Source organism: Silene latifolia, chromosome 1, assembly GCF_048544455.1.
Source record: "Silene latifolia isolate original U9 population chromosome 1, ASM4854445v1, whole genome shotgun sequence".
Taxonomy (NCBI): domain Eukaryota; kingdom Viridiplantae; phylum Streptophyta; class Magnoliopsida; order Caryophyllales; family Caryophyllaceae; genus Silene; species Silene latifolia.
This window is the reverse complement of record NC_133526.1, coordinates 102,288,608-102,308,939: the sequence shown is the minus strand read 5'-3', so window position 1 is coordinate 102,308,939 and position 20,332 is coordinate 102,288,608. Positions and strand designations below refer to the sequence as shown.

At 38.4% G+C, this 20,332-nt stretch overlaps 1 pseudogene; it reads right to left on the bottom strand.

The window, feature by feature from the left end:
- Nucleotides 1-319: 319 nt before the first annotated feature.
- LOC141651847 (uncharacterized) overlaps nucleotides 320-20,332 on the bottom strand; it is a 168,477-nt pseudogene continuing 148,464 nt past the window's right edge.

Genomic DNA, 20,332 nt, shown 5'->3' with positions numbered 1-20,332 from the left:
AACATGTTATAATTTAGACAAGAAATAAAATGTCAAAAGAGATTTATTAGAAGATGGGTTTGGGTGGAAAATGAGAATTAATTATAGTTAAACTCAAATTTTACCTTCACTTATTTAAATTTAATATCAAATACATTACAAAAATAAAATCATACGTTATTTATAATCATAAAATATATTTTTTATTAAATTAAAATAGTGTGTCCCCTGTCCTAAATTTCATGTAATGCCCTATCACGTGTCCATGTCGTTTCCATGTCCGTGTCCGTGTCGGTTTTGGTGCTACCTAGCTCCTTACACGACTGTACCTCCAATTTAGCTGCCCAAGTTCACCTTGATTTCAGTTACATCTTGACTGTTAAATAAATCATGTGATTCATTGACAGTTACCCAACTCTAAAATCTGGAAATCATTATTTCAATCAAATTACTCATGAAGTCATGCCCATCAAATCGTCCTGTGTTAAAGCTTAGGAATCTGAGACATTTGTAGAACAACAATGCGCATAAGATGTTTGATCAAATGCCACAACGACTTTATGACATAATTCCCAGAACTGTTATAAAGGAACAGTCAAAAGTTGGGTGGGTATCATGGCATATATGGCAATGAAACGGCATGCATGAATTCAGGGTCAGACTCAAGAAGGCTCTTGGAATCAGGAGGTAGAAATCTTCAAATCCACACTTCCTCCTTCATATCCCGGGTATGAAGTCACTTTCCCAACAAATTTATTCGCATATCCACTGCAAACAGCTACCTTTCCGAGTCCAAATTCATTGCCATACATGTTGAACCGCGGTGAACTTCCCATCATCACACTGTTTACACCGAACATAGTTGGCTGATATACATAGGGTGATGCTATCCATCCGTTGATGTGGTCAACCACAGCTTTGTGACTATAGGTTGCTACTAATTGGTGCACCAATAATGCTGTCCAAACGAAATTGTGGTTCTGTAATTCAGTTCCTGTGGTGCTTGCTTTCATAGCACTAGCACAGTTTCCAAAATACTCTTGAGGCAAAGATGGGTTTAATCTATGCCTGTTATTTGCAACTACCATGCAGTTAGTAGCCTGTTCGAGAGGTAGCCGGTTTGCTCGAGCTATTAACCTCCAGCAGAGTGCTGGCATGGCTTGAAATGATGAATTTTTTTGGGATTGCCCTCCTTATTAGCTTGACCTTTTAGCCTTGCTATAGACTTGGTTGATAAATGGACGAGCCTTTCATTAAGCTCAGGCGCTTCATACCTGGTTATAAATTCATCGAAGCGAGTGAAGGGAAGCTTGATGGTGGGACCGTGTCCCTCAAGGTCTATAATCGAAGTTTGGACTTGGTTATAAATTCATCGAAGTTTCTGAACATTAACATGATTAATGATGAAGATTCCTTTATGCTATGACATCGTATGTTTGGACTTGGTTCTATAATCGTAAACCCTTGTTCTTGAGCAAGCATTAGATAAGATTCCTTTATGCTATGACATCGTAAGTAATATTACTACACTTAAATAGTCTGCTTCTTGTCACATTTATTAACTTTTTATGAATGTATTTTCCTTTGACATGTTCTTTTCTGATCTTGTTCATTTCCACGCAGTGTTCCGGAAGGTGGGCGGTAACCTTCAGTTCTTATATAGCGTACTTCGAATAAGTAAAAACTCTACTTCCATTGTACTCCTTTTTCTCTATAATCTTCATGTTTGACTTTTCGACCATACTTTTTCTGCATTTCTCTTTATGCTGTGTGTATTATTTGAAAAATACCCATCCATCTCGTAGGAGTTAGTACATTTTTTTAATCCATATATTTTTTCAATATATTAACATTGACCTTAAACATCAGACGAAAAGTTTATAATGACAAGGAAAAGAGTATTAAAGAGTCTAAAAATGCGTGAGGTGAGTACTGTTATGATTCTGACATTAGAGGAAATCACAATGACGCTCAACATTAAAACCTTGTTAGAAGCTTTTTAGTTTAACAATTATCGATGACTTAAAGAGGGTGATGGGATCCTGAATGTCACGATAGAGGGATTTGAAGCTAGGGCAATAGGCAAGGGCAAGGCCTTGGATATTACACCACTGGCATCTTCCCTTAAAGGGGTTACAACTTACAAGAGTTCTGGTTGGTGTAGGAGTGAAAGTTTCATAAACCCTATTAGACTCTTCTAATAGTGTAAATTAACTCATTAATATAGTAATGCTAGATCTAGTTGCATGCATAACAAAATAATGAAATAAGAAAGAAAATCGAGTTTCCTTATATTGTAAATGGTTCGAAACTTTGGGCACAAATAAGGACACCTTCCTTGTTCTTGAGCTTAGAAGATTATGGATGATCCTCCAAACCAAATCTCAAGTGTAGAGATTCTCCTCTTGTTGCACCCAAAACAACCCTTAAAACTACTAATATAATTAACTAGATTATACAAGTAGTACTCCTTAAAATAAGTTCTAATATTATTATTTTACTACACTAGTAATCTTTATGTAATATTAGAATGAACAATATTTGAGATCTAAACTAATTTAGAGAGAGGGTGGAGAAAAGAGTATGCAACAATTATGCATAATAATGTTAAGAATGAATAATAAGAGTAAAGCTCTTATTTTAGCCAAGGGAGGCCGGGTAGAAGGGGAGGAAAGGGCCAATGCATGGCCTTTGTCTTACCCATAAAAAGTAGAGCAAAGTCTAGGTGAAGGCTAGGGTAATTAGGGTGATGATTATGTTTGCCATTCAAAATTAACAAACATAATAAACCCCATTTTTCTCTTATAAAACCGGTGCCCCTGCATAAAATGGATTTCAATTTATTTTGTGATTTTGTCAAATGTCATTTGTTAGGTCATGTGTCACACATCATGCCCATATCTATTTTTAACGCATATTTATCCAAATAAATATCATTTCATAATAAATTAATTACATATGACAAATTAGCTAGTAATTCACAATCACAAGTATTTAAAATGGGTTAAGTTAATATACTCTACAACATCTTGTAATTATAATTAACTATTCATTCTTATCTCAATTGTTTCATAAATAATAATCAAATTTTAGTAATACAAACATTTAATTACTAAAACGAATCTTATTTAATCGAATTACAATAAGATATGTATTCTCACTCACAAATATAAATTGTTCAATTTTAAGGTATTAATTAACTTATATCATTATACAATTAACTAATTTATCTATTAATGGCCGATTAATGTTGATCAGTTGACTATATAAATGAATCATCCCTTACGTATTCTTACCATGAGATTTAAACATGTGATCGCACTATTGTTGAGGACACTTACTCCAACAATCTCCCACTTGTCCGAGACAAGTGTGCGTCACCAATTCTCTTGTCCTATTACATCATCTCCCACTCAATGCAAGTAGTCTTGCGGGTCGTACTTGCATTTGATCATATCTAGAGTGGTTTTCTCGATCTGGAGAGTAACTGTCTGACCGGAATTATCTACCGTAGATACCTTCCGAGCGTGACCACGCATTTTCAGTTCACTACACCTCGAGTGGCCTTGAGATTTTAAATAACCCTGACAAGAGGTGGACAATTCCTATCGCACTGCTCCCTTCGATTAGCCACAGTTCATCATGACCCAAAAGATGCCCATTTGACCGCAGTTACGAAAGTCGTAGAGCAAAAATCAAGGTCACTTAGAAACTGTGCCACCTTGGGCGAACAGTCTTTAGTCTAAGAATTGACTCAAAAGAATACTATAGTAGCTCTCACCACGACCAGACTATATAAAAATTGCCAGAACTCTATAAGCGGTCACTGCCGGACAGAGTGTCTCATAAAGTGTGCCTATGTGATGACTGACAGGGCAGTCGTATACCTATCAAAATTAACCAACTGGCTCTAACTAATATAGCTAGGGAAGTCGGGTCGATTTCCACAGGGAGATGGGAAAATGTCAGCTTTGTCTAAGTTCGTCACGGTAACCAAATTGGGGGTTTTAATTGGGTTGTTGTTCTAAACTAATAAGAATGAGAGAGAGAGAAAACAGAGAAAAAGGATTAAACAGATAAGGAAAGCAGCTAAGACAGACGGTTCACCATGATCATTCAGTCAAGTAATCTAAGTCTCGGGTCAATGCAAGTATGGTATGCGGAGCAGTGAATATCTCCTTCCGGTCTCAATTCGCCCTAAAGCAAAGATAGCTTAGCTTCCGCCCTCACTACAGTGCCCTAATGTTCGCTACGAGTCTCACCCTTTCCAACCTTCCGGTCCAGGTCAAGGTTTACTATGATAAAAATGTCTAATTGCGTCGACTCAATTAGACAGATACAATTAACTGCAGCGATTAACAACAAAGACTACACAAGTATTAACCTAATATGGCAACTACTATTCCTTCATAATCATAGATCCCCTAGCCTTAGCAAGAGGGAATTAGCTATGCATCACCATTGAATTGACAACAATAACATATAAATGATAGGAATTAAACATGATAATAAAAATAAGATGGAAACAAATAAGCAATTGGAAAATAAAGGAAGAGGGGAAATAAAAGTACTAATTCTATTAAGAATAAGAATAAGAATTAAAAGGGAATAATAATACCGAATACAAGTTCAAATCCGTGTAGCAAAAAAGTAGAAGAAAGGTAAAAATAAAGAGGCGGTGGAAGTTTTTTCAGTGAAAAGTGAATGAGGAATCGTTACGCAGTCTACTGTATTTTGTAGTATGCGAAAATCCCCCTCTAAACCTAATCCATAACTTAATTACAAAAGCCAATACGAAATTAGGCGGAAAAAGTCTATTACAGGCCAAACCACTCGATCGAGTGGAAATAAACCACTCGATCGAGTAACTAAGCTTCAAACCTTTCGATCGAGTGGAAATAAACCACTCGATCGAGTAACTCCTTGTATTGCCTACTTGATTGAATACTGGGACTGCTCGATCGAGTACCCTTCAGTATATAAAGCATTCGATCGACTAGAAAAGCAGTCGATCGAGCTATCTTGGTACGTTTAGGCACTAGACACCTCCCGAAACCAGCTCACGCGTCTTCGAAGTGATAGATTCCAAGCTCCAGCTCTTCGTTCTCCATAAATGCATGCAAATGGGACGAGTTTAGGCCCGATATATCTCCTCTTTGGTTTATTCCTGCAATTTACATAAAATGAACCAAAGTAGAATATTCGGGGGCATTTGTAGCTAGATGCCACGTAAATAGTACAGAAATGCGTGTAAAAATGAGGTAAAAACCTTATATAAAATACACGCATCAAATCTCCCCAAACCAAACCTTTGCTTGTCCCCAAGCAAACTATGAATGCAACTAAGAATAAACAATGGAACGGGACCAACGCATCAGCTACAAATCACCCACCAAAACCAGTTTAATGCAACAACTAACAAAGTGGCAAATGATAAGTGCAAACGAATGAAATCAATGTCTCAAACTTACTGAACCGTCGACCTTGCAAGACTCAAAAGTATCGGACTCTCACAGGTCGCTTATCACTCAAATGTAGGCACGAGGTGAGTATATATGTGAAAGATAGAAAGAAGTAAAGACACTCACCTAACTCGACCTATAAGAACATGCATGCAGTTAATCATGAATAAAGTCTCTACAACCGTACATACGCATTCCAACCATACTAATAACCAAGACACATGCCGAGGACTTACGTTTGGGTAAGTGAGGTACTGGTAAGAAGGGGTTAAGATGAATTTGGATATGTGGGGTTAATAGCCAGGCTAGCAACAACGAATCCAAATATTGAACTGCATCCCAATTTCGTAATCAATAAAACAAATCAAAACGGTGCCAATTCTATGCACTCAACTCACAATACACCAAAAACTTTTCAGCTCCCCAGAAAATATAAGTAAGACATGGGAGTGAAAATCATTATACAATTTCTCAATTCTCTGCACATGATTTTTTGCTTTCTTTTTCTTTTCTTTTTCATATTTCCATTTTTTTCATTCTTTTTTTTTTTTTTTTTCATTTTCATCCATCATTTTTTTCTTTCATTTCCTTCAATTCTTCCACCATCTTCTGAATTCAGACAAAAATAACAAAACTGCAGTAAAGCATTCCAAACAGCTACTCATTACTAGCTCGGCTAGGGTAGGAAAAATTATAGTATGTAGCTAAAAGGACAAAAGGGCAATTTGGCTATGTGGGGCTCATGGGTAGAATGGAATAAAAGGGAACTGCCTCTCCTAACATGTGTCACCATCCACAGACCGAATGCATACAGGTATTAAGAAGACTAGACTCATGCTTATGCAAATTGATGTTACATGCCTTACAGAGAGTACTACTCACATCCTAAATGAAACCGGTCATGAATGTCACCAGTTTATAAAGCTCTAACCTCAGAATGTAATGTAGCTTGCCGATATGTGAGTCAAGTCGATTCGTTCAGATAAGAGAGAAACAAAAACTCGTAGATCATGCACATAATCATGCCAACTATATGTCAAGATAATGTAAGGCTAAGGTAAGGATTCAATGTAGCGTCAAAGTTCAAACGTTCCGACTCAAATTAAACGTGAAATTTTTTGAAATTTATGTGATTTTTGAATTAAAAACGACAATGCATGCGAAAATAAATAAACGTGCGAACAAAAATGCAAGAAAACATGCAGACACAGATATGGATGCATACCTCCCCAAACCAAACCGTACAATGCCCTCATTGTACCAAAAATAGGGAAAGAAATGCAAACTAAGGAGAAAAGGATAAGTGGAGTCGGAAGACTTACAAAACGTCATGAAGAGGGACCTCCCCAAACCGACCATGAACATGGGAGGTCAAAGGAAGTAAAGCAGTAGCTCAACAGACGAAAAATAGCAGCTGGAGGACGAAACTACTCGATCGAGTAATTTGGAATAGCTCGATCGAGTGATTTGGTATCAGAAGGACTCGATCGAGCAAAATTATTACTCGATCGAGTGGACGTGATTATGCACTTGTGGATCGAGTACTTTAACTACTCGATCGAGTGAAAATTATCCCAAAAGTGCTCGATTGAGTAGAAAAACTACTCGATCGAGTGGATACACCTGCAAAACACGCATCAAAAAGCGTCTAAAGTTCAAAAAAAAGCTAAAGGTAAAGAAATAGTTCAACAAAAATACAACAAAACAGTCCGGGTTGCCTCCCGGAGAGCGCAGGTTTAAGAGGTCCCACACGACCTTTCTGGCATCAATTAACTGGCGCGTCAAGCTCGTCGAAGTACAGGACTTCAACACGATTATCTGCTTCATTTGCCTCGTGATAATGCTTCGCATATTGCCCATTCACCTTGAACCTATTTCCCTCGGGACCTTCTAGCTCAACGGATCCATATCTAGTAACAGCTGTCACCGTATAAGGACTACTCCATCTGTACTTCAGCTTGCCAGGAAATAATCGCAGTCGGGCATTAAACAACAGCACATTTAGCCCAACATGAAACTCCCGAGGTAGAATTCTTTTGTCATGCCATCTCTTCGTCTTTTCTTTATAAATGCGCGAGCTATCATAGGCATTAAGCCTAAATTCTTCCAACTCATCTAGCTGCAAAAGACGATTCTGACCACACAACTTAGGATCAAAGTTAAGCTCACGAATTGCCCACCAAGCCTTACATTCCAACTCAACAGGTAAGTGACATGATTTCCCATAAACTAACCTATAAGGTGATGCACCAATTGGTGTCTTAAAAGGCGATTCAGAGGCCCATAATGTGTCTTCTAATTTAAGACTCCAGTCCTTCCGTGATTTAGAAACTACCTTAGACAAGATCTCTTTCAACTCGCGATTAGAGACCTCAACCTGACCACTAGTTTGGGGATGATACCCCAAACCACGCCGGTGTTGGACACCAACTTTAGACAGAATGGAAGTTAGTTTCTTTTCTTTAAAGTGCATTCCCCCATCACTAATGACGACCCTAGGGACACCAAATCGGGGAAATATGACCTTTTTAAACATTTTTATCACGGTCTTGGCATCACAATGAGGTGAGGCAATTGCCTCAACCCACTTTGACACATAATCTACAGCCACTAAAATGTACCTGTTACCTTTACTAGACGGGAACGGTCCTTGGAAATCAATGCCCCAGACATCGAAAACCTCAACCTCTAAGATACCATTTTGTGGCATCTCATGTCTCTTTGAAATGTTCCCTGATCGTTGGCAAGCATCACAAGCTGAAACAAAAGACTTAGCATCAGCAAACAAAGAAGGCCAGTAAAAACCAGACTGAAGTACCTTAGCCACGGTGCGCGATGGTCCGTGGTGACCACCATAGGAGGAGGAGTGACAGCCTTCCAGGACTACTTTGGTCTCCCACTGCGGAATCCACCGTCTGTAGAGACCGTCTGCACATTCCTTAAACAAATAAGGATCGTCCCAAAAATATTGCTTAGCGTTATACAGAAAACGCTTCCTCTGCTGATGAGAAAGGTCAGGCGGCAGCTTGCCACTGACAACGTAGTTAGCTATATCTGCATACCAAGGCTCTTGGTTAACAATAGACGATAATACAGCAAATAAAGTATCGTCAGGGAAAGAGTAATCAATAGGTAGAGAATCTACCCCTTCCTGTCGCGTCAGTCGCGACAGATGTTCAGCTACAACGTTCTCAACTCCTTTCTTATCTTTAATCTGCAAATCGAACTCCTGGAGCAGGAGTATCCATCTCAATAACCGTGGTTTAGCCTCCTTCTTAGCAAGGAGATGCCTCAAAGCTGCATGGTCAGTAAAAACAGTAACTTCTGACCCAATCAAATAAGAGCGAAATTTCTCTAAGGCATAAACTACGCCTAGCGGCTCTTTTTTGATGGTAGTGTACTTCACTTGAGCCTCATCCAGAGTTCGGCTCGCATAATAGATTGCGTTTAAAGCTTTGTCTTTCCGTTGGCCTAGCACCGCTCCTAGTGCATAGTCACTGACATCACACATTATCTCAAACGGCAAGTCCCAGTCGCGAGGCTGTATGATCGGCACAGAGACTAAAGCCTGCTTTAACCAGTGAAAAGCAGAAAGACACTCATCAGTAAACACAAAAGGGGAATCCTTAAGTAGCAGCTGTGTAAGTGGTTTAGCAATTTTCGAGAAATCCTTGATAAACCGGCGATAAAAGCCGGCGTGGCCAAGGAAACTCCTCACCCCCTTAACATTAACAGGAGGTGGTAATTGTTGAATCACTTCCACCTTTGCTTTATCAACCTCTATTCCCCTATCAAAAACTAAGTGCCCTAAGACAACTCCCTCGTTGACCATGAAATGGCACTTCTCCCAGTTAAGCACGGGATTAACCTCAATGCAGCGCTGCAACACTTTATCAAGGTTAGACAGACAGTTAGAAAAATCACTTCCATAAACACTGAAATCGTCCATGAAAACTTCCATAATAGACTCAATATACTCTGAAAATATCCCCATCATGCACCTTTGGAAGGTGGCAGGGGCATTACATAAACCAAAAGGCATCCTGCGATAAGCAAACACGCCTTGGGGATAAGTAAATGTAGTCTTAGCTTGATCGTCTGGGTGGATAGGGATCTGAAAGAACCCTTAATACCCGTCTAAATAGTTGAAAAACTTATGAGAAGCTAACCTTTCTACCATTTGATCAATAAAAGGAAGGGGAAAGTGATCTTTCTTGGTGGCGGCATTCAGCTGTCTGTAATCTATACACATCCGCCAACCAGTCACTACTCGAGTGGGTATTAACTCATTCTTAACCACAGTAGTCCCTCCTTTCTTCGGGACCACCTGCACTGGACTCACCCATTTAGAATGACCAACAGAGTAGATAATACCTGCGTCGAGCAGCTGCATTACCTCAGCCATCACAACATCTTGCATCTTCTGGTTCAGCCGGCGCTGACCTTGTCTGCAAGGTTTGTGATCTTTCTCCAGCTCTATCCTGTGCATACAAATATCGGGACTAATCCCCTTGATATCGTCCAAAGAATAACCCAAAGCTTTCCTGTTTTTCTTAAGCACAGCTAACAAAGAGGTCAGCTGATCATTATCAAGCTTATCACTAACGATGACTGGATATCGCTCAGTATCATTTAAGAAAGCATATTTTAGATGAGAGGGGAGAGGCTTACGCTTGGGCACCTTTACCTCAATGGAGCAAAGAGTACTGATCATCTCTTCCACTTGCTCTCCCTCAGCGTCGGTGAGTTCACGCTCATCTAAATCATCTATAAGCAAATCCAACACAGCATCATCGTTATCTGGGTTATCTGCACACTCATCCAAAAGCATAAGAGCTTCTAGTGGGTCCTTCATAAAAGAACCCGACCAGAAGTCATAAATAGACTCGTCAATAATATCAATCGAATAACAAGTATCCTCTATCATTGGCCGAGCCAAAGTGCTAGGTAGGCTAAAAGTGATCGCGTCATCCCCTACTGCAAGAGTCAAACGCCCTTGTTTGACATCAATAATGGCCTCAGCTGTACAAAGGAACGGTCTTCCTAAGATAATTGGGGTCCGGGTGTCCTCAGTTATGTCTAAAACAATGAAATCTACTGGTATAAAGAACTTGCCTATTTTCACAGGCACGTCCTCCAAGACACCCAAGGGTCTCCTAACAGATCTATCTGCCATCTGTAGGGTAATGTTAGTCAATTTAAGATGACCCATATTCAATTTCTTGCAGACAGATAGGGGCATGACGCTGACGCTGGCTCCTAAATCACAAAGAGCCTTATCAATAACTAAATTGCCTATAACACAGGTAATAGAGAAGCTACCCGGATCTTTCATTTTAGGTGGAGCCTTATTTAAAAGTAAATTACTAGACTCTTCCATAAATGAAACCGTCTCAAATTCACTTAGCTCTCTCTTACGCATCACAATATCTTTCATAAATTTAGCGTAAGTAGGTACCTGGGTAACGAGTTCGGTAAAAGGGACAGTTACCTGGAGGCTCTTCACAACGTCCACAAACTTACCGTACTGTCGCTCGACCTTCGCGTCCTTCAGACGACTTGGAAATGGTACTCTGGTAGCAATAAGTGAACCCGCGATTATCTCTTTACCTTTATCAGTGTGTGACGTCTCCACAGCAGGGGAAGATGACACGGTAGCGGAATTAGATATCAAAATAGGATCTCCGCTGCTTCTGGTACTCGATCGAGTACTTTCCTCACTCGATCGAGTGGTTTCATGTTGGAGTTTACTCGATCGGCCATTTTCTTCACTCGATCGAGTGATCTCTTTTCCAGGCTTGCTCGATCGACCACTTTGTTCACTCGATCGAGTGATTTCTCCAACTATTTCACTCGATCGAGTAGGAATATCACTCGATCGAGTATCTGTAAATTGAGCACTACTCGATCGACCACAATTATTATTCGATCGAGTGATGGGATGGATTATTTCACTCTATCGAGTAGAATTTTCACTCGATCGAGTGTCTGGACAACACGCAGCAAGGATTTCGTCCAAAAACTCATCCAAATCATCTTCCATGGCATTATCAGCTGTCAAAACCCCGTCTTCTGGTACTTGTGGCCCCTCATGAATAAGGCCACCTTGGAGATTCGTAGCATTTACTGGATCACATGTCGGTAGAAGGTTGGCTTGGTCTTTCGCGAGTGTTAACTGCGCGACTTGTTCTCTTAATTCCACAATAACAGTTTCATTCTTGCTACATTTCTCCCCAAACTGTTGTGTTAAGTTCAACATCAAGGATTTCAGTTCGGCAATATCCTTGTTTGTAGAAGGAGAGACCGGCTGCGGTGCCGGCGTAGAAAGATTAGAAACATTCTTCATTTCCTCATACAATTGAGAAAAAGGGACCCTTTGCTTGTATTTTTGATAAGTGAGAACGCGCTCTATACTTGCCAGACAGTCAATAGGGTCATGCCCTTCCATGCCACATCTACCACATAACTCCACATGCTCAGTAATTGAACAAACCCCTGTGCACTCTCACCTATAGCTTCCGTAATCTCCACATTACCTAGACTTTTGCTAGGACTTTCCACTGCAGCTGCTGCCAGCTCATTAACTTGCCCACTATCTCGGGGATTTCCATATTCTGCAACATGGATAGCCATCTCTTCAATAAGACGCCACCCTTGATCATCTTCCACATTTTTAGTGAATCTCCCCTTAGCTACACTATCAAGAATAGCTCTCTGGTTTCGATATACTCCGTTGTAAAACTGAGTACAAAGGAACCAACGCTTGAAACCGTGGTGGGGCACAGAACGGACGAGCTTCTTGAACCTCGCCCACGCCCCATCCAAATCTTCAGTGGGCAGTTGCTCAAAAGAAGTAATCTGAGCTCTCAAGGCATTAGTGCGCTGCGGTGGGAAGTATCGCCTGTAAAAGGCCAAAGCAAAAGAACTCCAGTCGGTTACACCGGCTGCCTCTTTATCTGGATCCCTCAACCACTCCCGGGTATCATCAGCTAAAGAAAAGGGAAAAAGAGCTCCCTTCACTTTGTCCTGTGTCACCCCAGCAGCAAGAGGAATGGTAGAGCAATACTGTAAAGAAAACTCTATATGCTCGCATGGATCTTCTTCGTGTACCCCCCTAAAGAGATTTCTCTCAACCAGCTGTATGTAAGATGGGTGGATTCCAAAGGTTCCCGACTCAGTAGTGGGTAACAGGAAACCTTTTGGAAGCGAATCCACATTAGGCTCTGAATGGATGGCTATATTAGGCATTCCGGCAATTAGAATTTACAAACCAAAACAGGTGCGACGATGTACTCTTATAGAACAGATAACCTGCAAGACTAATCAAAAACTTCACAAGAATGAGATCAGTCTCAAGGAATAAATTCCTTGAGACGAGAGACAAACTCAAATAAAGCAACAAAATTGCGCCACCTCCCCGGCAACGGCGCCAAAATTTGACAGGGCAGTCGTATACCTATCAAAATTAACCAACTGGCTCTAACTAATATAGCTAGGGAAGTCGGGTTGATTTCCACAGGGAGATGGGAAAATGTCAGCTTTGTCTAAGTTCGTCACGGTAACCAAATTGGGGGTTTTAATTGGGTTGTTGTTCTAAACTAATAAGAATGAGAGAGAGAGAAAACAGAGAAAAAGGATTAAACAGATAAGGAAAGCAGCTAAGACAGACGGTTCACCATGATCATTCAGTCAAGTAATCTAAGTCTCAGGTCAATGCAAGTATGGTCTGAGGAGCAGTGAATATTTCCTTCCGTTCTCAATTCGCCCTAAAGCACAGATAGCTTAGCTTCCGCCCTCACTACAGTGCCCTAATGTTCGCTACGAGTCTCACCCTTTCCAACCTTCCGGTCCAGGTCAAGGTTTACTATGATAAAAATGTCTAATTGCGTCGACTCAATTAGACAGATACAATTAACTGCAGCGATTAACAACAAAGACTACACAAGCATTAACCTAATATGGCAACTACTATTCCTTCATAATCATGGATCCCCTAGCCTTAGAAAGAGGGAATTAGCTATGCATCACCATTGAATTGACAACAATAACATATAAATGATAGGAATTAAACATGATAATAAAAATAAGATGGAAACAAATAAGCAATTGGAAAATAAAGGAAGAGGGGAAATAAAAGTACTAATTCTATTAAGAATAAGAATAAGAATTAAAAGGTAATAATAATACTGAATACAAGTTCAAATCCGTGTAGCAAAAGAGTAGAAGGAAGGTAAAAATGAAGAGGCAGTGGAAGTTTTTCCAGTGAAAAGTGAATAAGGAATCGTTACGCAGTCTACTGTATTTTGTAGTATGCGAAAATCACCCTCTAAACCTAATCCATAACTTAATTACAAAAGCCCATACGAAATTAGGCGGAAAAAGTCTATTACATGCCAAACCACTCGATCGAGTGGAAATAAACCACTCGATCGAGTAACTAAGCATCAAACCTTTCGATCGAGTGGAAATAAACCACTCGATCGAGTAACTCCTTGTATTGCCTACTTGATTGAATACTGGGACTGCTCGATCGAGTAACCTTCAGTATATAAATCATTCGATCGACTAGAAAAGCAGTCGATCGAGCTATCTTGGTACGTTTAGGCACTAGACACCTCCCGAAACCAGCTCACGCGTCTTCGAAGTGATAGATTCCAAGCTCCAGTTCCTCGTTCTCCATAAATGCATGCAAATGTGACGAGTTTAGGCCCGATTTATCTCCTTTTTGGTTTATTCCTGCAATTTACATAAAACGAACCAAAGTAGAATATTCGGGGGCATTTGTAGCTAGATGCCACGTAAATAGTACAGAAATGCGTGTAAAAATGAGGTAAAAACCTTATATAAAATACACGCATCAATGAGTAGTCATCTCTTATGACCCTATGGCACTTGAACTATCCATCAATCGACTCACACTCTAGTTACTTGGAGACGTCACCTCATGTAAGTAACTAGAGGCCAATACTATGTTAATCCAGTTCACTTTAATGGGTTTTAATATTGTCTCAACAACCCATTAGGATATAACAAAGTAATAAATGAAAAAGTTTTAAAATGAAACTCAAACGATAAACGCGATTATCATATATGAATAAACTAAAACAACGTTTTTCATTTCATATCTCATAATCTAATACAAATTTGGCATGCGTTTAAGACCCATGGAAACTACATGTTGGTCATGCTTAGTCTGCGATAAGGGCTTGGTTAAGGGATCGGAAATATTATCATTTGTCCCAACCTTACATATCACAATTTCCTCCCTTTCGATGAAATCTCTAATTACATGGAATTTTCTAAGTACATGTCTAGACTTGTTACTAGACTTGGGCTCTTTACCTTGAAAGATGGCCCCACTGTTATCACACAAGATCGTGATAGGATCTATGGCGGAAGGAACTACCTTTAGCCCTTCTAGAAATTGCCTTATCCACACAGCTTCCTTGGCAGCTTCAGATGCTGCAATGTACTCAGCTTCCGTTGTAGAATCCGCAATGACAGACTCTTTGAAGCTTCTCTAGCTAACCGCACCACCATTAATTATGAAAACAAAACCAGCCTGGGATTTCATATCATCCCTATCGGTTTGAAGGCTCGAATCAGTATAACCCTTAACACATAACTCGGAGTCTCCTCCAAATACCAAGAATGAATCCTTAGTCCTTAAGTATTTTAGGATATTCTTGACAGCTATCCAATGACTCTCACCTGGATTGTCTTGATATCTGCTTGTCTTGCAAACATTTTGAACAAGTTTACCATTTATATAGTGACCTCTACCCAACTATAATAAATGATTCCGAGATCCATCTTTATACAAATATGGGCACGGGGAAACCGATACATCCCATACTTATGTAAATTTGGTGAATTAACACTTTAATTGATTCTACTTTAGAACTCTCGGTCGATGTTTTTCATAAAACCCATCTCTAACCCCGGTACATAAGAGTAGTCATAATATCCCGTTGAGACCAACAAAATTTCGTGTGTAATAACGTTTTATTACCCCACTTACCCAATGAAAAATGAAAGTACCCCGGGAATACCGAACCTACCCCAAATGTCATGGGGATTCATGGGTCCTACTATTTGGTAAGGTTAATCTCAATTTTAAAATTTAGTGAGAGGTCATGTCAATTTATTATCTATCTCGTTTAATGAACTAAAACGGAGACCTATCGATAATCGTAATTGACACGGTCGATGACTCGATAAGAAAAGATATGCATGTAAAGTTATGGCGATTTGGCAATGCATACAACATATTAAAAAAAATGGCACACCTACCGATAATCTTCAAGTGGCACACCTCCCAAGAACATCGTCTTCGTCGGAACACCTTTCCGAATGGCACCGTCTTGAAGGAACTTCGGAATTACAAATAATAATAAAATACATAGCTATTCTTATTATACATTTGTAATATGAAAAATTAGTAAAAATAAAAGTGAGATGAGATCACAATAAATTACAACCGTACGTATCGATATCCCCTTACATTACGGGAAATATCAATAAAAACTAAGGCCATACTAAGATAAAATTATATAATTCAAAATTATATAAATAAAATATGACATTTATCAATGAAATATGCAGAATTATAATATGTATCTAACATGCCAAGTTATGTGCCAAATCTCCCTATTTAAACTAATATCGTAAATATAACCCGGTTTTATGGAAATTCGCGATTTTTAACTTATTAAAATCGCAAAATAATACTAAAATCCAATTTTAGTCCAAGTTAATTACCCTAATCTTTTTGGACTCAAAAATTAGTTATCAATCAATTTTTGACAATAATTCAAGTTGATATAACATTTGTGCTCATAATTGACCTTAAAATCATAACTTTTATGTAATAAATCCAAATTAGATTACAATAATTTCAAAATTTGAATTTTAAATTTTTTAACATTATGGAATATTTCCATGACACTCATAATGTCAAAAATAAAGGTTAAAATTTTCGAATTTATTTCGAGAGAAATATAGTTGCGATTTATCGGTTTTATCAAATAAAACATCTAAAGCATATGAAAATTAATCTAACCAATGTTCAAACTTTAGATCTGATAAGTGGGATGTAAATGCAACCTAAAATAATTTTCTCATGCCGTGTAATTCGATTTAGCTATTTTTGCTAAAATAGTCACTATTTATGTCATTTTTACACTAAAAATTCATAAATCATGCAAAATGAATCGTGTTCATCTCAAATTTTACACACAGTGAGCAAAATGTGCATGTGACAACATATTAAAATTTCATGACCAGTTTCGAAGTTTAACTATTTTTAACCATTTTACCTCCATTTATTTCATTTTTATCACATAAAAATCATAAATCATGCATAATAAATCAAATTTTTACGAAATTTTAAATACAATAAGTAAAATATGCATGTGAGGTCATTTAAAAATTTCAAGGTCATAAGCTAAGTTTAACTATTTTTAGATTTTAAATACCATTTTACTCATTAAAATGTAATAAAATTACTAAAAAACATTAAAATGGGCAATAAATACCATAAATCATCAAAATGACCTAAATACATTTTAGGACCAGAATACAAAACATGCAAAATGATTTCGTGACATTCTCTAATAAATCACAAATTTTTAGTTTTATTTAAGTTACTATAACTCGAAAAAACTATATATCAACTATGCATGCAACATCCTATGCTCTGATACCAATTGAAAGTTTCATAAACCCCTATTAGACTCTTCTAATAGTGTATAAATTAACTCATTAATATAGTGATACTAGATCTAGTTGCATGCATAACAAAATAATGAAATAAGAAAGAAAATCGAGTTTCCTTTCATTGTAAATGGTTCGAAACTTTGGGCACAAATAAGGACACCTTCCTTACTTGTTCATGAGCTTAAAAGATTATGGATGATCTTCCAAACCAAATCTCAAGTATAGAGATTCTCCTCTTGTTGCACCCAAAACAAACCCTTAAAACTACTAATATAATTAATTAGATTATACAAGTAGTACTCCTTAAAATAAGTTCTAATATTATTATTTTACTACACTAGAAATCTTTATGTAATATTAGAATGAACAATATTTGAGATCTAAACTAATTTAGAGAGAGAGGGAGGAGAAAAGAGTATGCAACAATTCTGCATAATAATGTTAAGAATGAATAATAAGAGTCAAGCTCTTATTTTAGCCAAGGGAGGCCGGGTAGAAGGGGAGGAAAGGGCCAATGCATGGCCTTTGTCTTACCCATAAAAAGTAGAGCAAAGTCTAGGTGAAGGCTAGGGTAATTAGGGTGATGATTATGTTTGCCATTCAAAATTAACAAACATAATAAACCCCATTTTCCTCTTATAAAACCGGTGCCCCTATATAAAATGGATTCCATTTTATTTTGTGATTTTGTCAAATGTCATTTGTTAGGTCATGTGTCACACATCATGCCCATATCTATTTTTAATGCATATTTATCCGAATAAATATCATTTCATAATAAATTAATTACATATGACAAATTAGCTAGTAATTCACGATCACAAGTATTTAAAATGGGTTAAGTTAATATACTCTACAACATCTTGTAATTATAATTCACTATTCATTCTTATCTCAATTGTTTCATAAACAATAATCAAATTTTAGTAATACAAACACTTAATTACTAAAACGAATCTTATTTAATCGAATTACAATAAAATATGTATTCTCACTCACAAATATAAATTGTTCAATTCTAAGGTATTAATTAACTTGTATCATTATACAATTGGACGGACTCACGATGGAGGTTTAGTTTTCGGTACTTGTCGTTAGGAACACTTAGACCAAAATACAATTTATAACTTCACAAACAACTCTACAATTAGTAAAGAGGCAAGTAAAGATCGGATCCCAAGGGACGAGAATTGAGATGAGATTTTCAATTGCAACTAGCGTTGTCTAGGGGTGTCACAATTTGAGGTTTGAAGTAGAAGATCACTAAACTAAATAGCAATAAAAGTAAAGAAGCAAGATGATTAAAAAGGGGTGTAAACAATTGATAAAAGGCACTAGGGTGTCATGGGGTCATAGGGGATTCATGGGAATTGATCATAGAAACATATTCTCAAATTATAAGAAAGCAATTATTATTGTGATGGATCGAGTTGGTTTATATCTTACAATCCTAGGAAAGTTTGGGTCCCGGAGCCGAATCGATTAGATTGTACAACACCTACAAGTCGACTTAATCTTCCCTACTCAACAATATGCATGGTCTAATGAGACTCGAGTTGGTTTATGTCTTACAAGTCTCATTGAAAAGATAGGTGATGGGTAAAAAATGCAAGGATTCATAGGCGGATTGGGGAGGTTCTGGCCGAGCGGATTGTGGTGGTGGACGGGCGGATTGTGCAGTTTCTGGACGGGCGTCCACTGGGGGAAGACGCTCGGATTGCTCTTGCTGGACGGGCGGATTGTGGGCAATCCTCTCGGATTGTCTTACAGCTACTTTCTTTCTTCTTTTCTTCCTTTTTCTTCATAGAATCCTTGAGGATTTCCTCGAAGATGCAAGGATCTTTTCTCATCATTGCCCATCTACTATAGTATGTACAAAGGCCTTCTAATCTTGTCTCTCCTTGATGCTTGGTCATTGAATTCAATCAATTTAGCTCTATTTTGCCATGAAAATGCAAGGTTTGCACTCCTTTCCTACCAAGGACACAAAACCTCAAAGAATATGCAAAACAAAGGACTAAAGACAATAAATGACCCAAATATGCACTAAAAAGCATGGGAACAAGGCTAATTCGGGGACTAAATGTGCTTAAATTATGGTCACATCAAATATCCCCAAACCGAACCTTTGCTCGTCCCGAGTAAAGAGGTGACAAAGGCTAGGACCGTTATTTAAACTAACCTAATAGCATAGCCGATATGAGACAATTAGCGGGTCTCACTCCGCCCCTTCAACTCACAACAAGACAACCATGAGGTAGGATGCCTTCTTGCAAGGCAAGGCGAGTCTTGCCAAAATGGCGACGCATCCAAACATTAAAGCACACAAAATCAAGTAATGGATGCATCTACAAAAGAATAGCCACTTGTAATACTCCGTATTTATAAGTCTTGGGGTACTCTATCGAGTAGGCCTTACTCTGTCGAGTAAGGGTAAGTTGCGAAATAAAATAGTTTCTGACCTGTTGGGTACTCGATCGAGTAGCTGGGTACTCGATCGAGTGTCCGGTTTTACGGGGAGTTTTCTCGGGTTTTGTTAATTATGCGATTAAGGTATTTAAGTTTCATCGTCATTATTCTAAATCACTTTTACAAAACCTAAATTCCTGTTTAAGAGAGAAAGCAACCAAGTTCATCTTCTTAATCGCATTCTTAGCAATTCCCGGAGTTCAGACGGTCAGTTCTTGTCGTTGTTCGTACCGTTGAGTTCCTTACGTCGAGGGTAAGATCTATGTACCCTTTTTATTGTATTTCCTTCGATTTGGTTAAACCCTAATTTAGAGATTGGGGGTTTTATGTGTAGTATGTGATGTGGTAGTCTCTATGTGTTGTATGATAGGAGGAGGGTTCATAGAAGAGGCTTTTTGACTCAGCAGTAGAGACCGTCTGATTGTGTGCATACCAGGTAGGATTTCTTACTCAGTATTAGTCCCATAATGGGATATTGGTTGATGTATTGTGTTTGATTGTTTGATATAATAATTGTATTGTAATTGTGGTTGTGATCGTTGTTGATGGTTCGCGAGGCGTGGCCTCGGCTGAGTGGGGTCACTTGCGGGAGTGGCTTCACGCCCTAGTTTCGTCTTCTGTGGAACCCGCCACAGAAGGGATGTGCACATTAATGGACAGGGTTTATCGCTCACTATGTGGAGCGGGGATTTGGTGGGTACGGC